The 1,830-nt window shown below is 50.2% G+C and overlaps 1 long non-coding RNA gene across 1 annotated transcript; it reads right to left on the bottom strand.

Annotated features, from left to right (window-relative positions):
• Positions 1 to 977: 977 nt before the first annotated feature.
• Positions 978 to 1,513, bottom strand: LOC141573076 (uncharacterized). The gene is made up of 2 exons (XR_012498644.2): positions 1,439 to 1,513; positions 978 to 1,148 (listed from the first exon to the last, which is right to left on the bottom strand). It is a non-coding gene; the product is annotated as an uncharacterized LOC141573076 (long non-coding RNA).
• Positions 1,514 to 1,830: the final 317 nt, after the last annotated feature.

Genomic DNA, 1,830 nt, shown 5'->3' with positions numbered 1-1,830 from the left:
TTTTCTCTCTGTGCTGGGTCTTTCTCCTTGTTTATCTTTGTTTCCATCGTTCTGTCCATCTCTGTGTCTCTGTGTCTGTGTCTTCCCTGGGTGTGTGAATGTCTGTCTGTCAGTCTCAGACAACTGAAAACATCCCCTGTGTCCTATTTGATGTGCAGTTGTGAGATTTCCTTTGAATATTGCAGGAGCGAGTTGCCAGTTGCCAAGGGAACGGGTCAGTAGAAATAAGGGGACTAAAGGGGGACCAAGAGCCAGGCAGGGGGTGCAGGTATGCTTTTCTTTTTTCCTCTTCTTTCATGCTTTCCTTTCCCAAAGCATAAAAAAAGGACGACAACTTAAAATGATTTTTCAAGAATCAACACGACTGAAATAATGGAACCTAATTATGTTCGATTAAATGGTAGGCAGGGAGGGTGCAGCTCCCCATCCATTGCCTAGAGGGAATTAATGGGCAGATTTTAGAAATGGATGATTAGAGGGCATGCAGCCATTTGCCAGGTACTGGGGCTGGCATCACCCATGGCCAGCTCCAGCTGCTCAGCCTTTGGGGAATCCAGGCCCCCTTCAGCCTAGAGCATCATAGTCGGGCACAAGGTGAGGTTATGTGGCCATACACGGGGCATCAGGCCACCTGCCAGCCTTTTTTCTGAGGCCAGGGGCTGGCGGCAAGAGCTGGACAGAAGAGGCCAAGTTCTGGCCATTCAAGACCCAGCACAGAGCCCAGCTCTTCCCAGGCAGCTTTAGAGAAGCATCTCACCACTCTCCTCTGCCCAGCCCAGATTTGGTTGTCATGGGGATTACCAGAGATGATGCCCGCACAATACTCAGCACACTAACCCCCGCGGTCCAGCAGCCAGGCCAAGGATCCTGTGAGTTTGGACTGGACTTGACCATCTGTGTCTGAGGTTGTCATTGCATGTGAGCATTTACTTATCTATGAGCAAGAGTTGGGATTGTGCAGACACAGATGAGCGATCAGCTATAATAGATCATTTATTAGCCATCATAACAAATATGCATTATTAGCTCGCATTTCTTGTTTCTAAGCTCTGAGGTGCCTTTATCCATTTAGTCAGCATGGCAAATCTTTGAGGTAGGTACTATTATTAATCCCATTTTACAGATGAGGACATTGAGAAATTCAGCCACTACAATACAGAAATGAAAAGTGTGGTGGTTAGGGGGAACACAGAAAGCCAGGGACACAGAAATAGCAGCCCCCTCCCATGAGGTTAGAATTTGGAAGGGGAGCAGACAGGTCCCCTAGTTGACTTCTGAGCTGAGCAGGCATTTGCAGGGTGGATGCTGAGTCAGGGGCTTGGAAAAGAGGGCATGCCAGGCTACAGAGTGGTGTAGAAGCTGGAGTGAAGCAGGCCTGGGGCAGATGAGGGCAGGGAAGCTCCTGAGCAGTGTAAGCAGGGAAAGCTTGAGCACTTACCCATCCCCCATAAGTTGAAGAGTTCACTATGTTCGAGGTTTTGGACCTGCCCCAGCCATCTGCTTCCACAAAGGCTGCAGGGAAACAGTTCCGTGCAAGAATTAGCCCAAATGGATGCTCTCAAATGTCTGCTCCCATCACCGTCCAGCCTCCCTAGCCCTCCCCAGGCATCCCAGTCCTGTCCTTGGCTCCTCTTTCCCCATTTGCTTTGACATCAGCTCTGCCTGTTATCCTGCTCGGCACATGGCAGTGACAGTGCAAATAGGCACTGGGGTGCGGGTGGGCTTGGATCGTGGCAACTGTGTCACTGTCTTCATCTGATCCCGTGTGGTGACTTTTTCCCAAGATGCGAGCTTCTCTCCTCTCATCAAGCCCTGCTCCCAGTAGTGCCA

This window comes from Rhinolophus sinicus, chromosome 4 (genome assembly GCF_057876585.1).
Source record: "Rhinolophus sinicus isolate RSI-liver-muscle chromosome 4, RSI-T2T, whole genome shotgun sequence".
Classification (NCBI taxonomy): Eukaryota; Metazoa; Chordata; class Mammalia; order Chiroptera; family Rhinolophidae; genus Rhinolophus; species Rhinolophus sinicus.
Note: the sequence above shows the minus strand (reverse complement) of the source record. Positions and strands in the feature narration are given on the sequence as shown.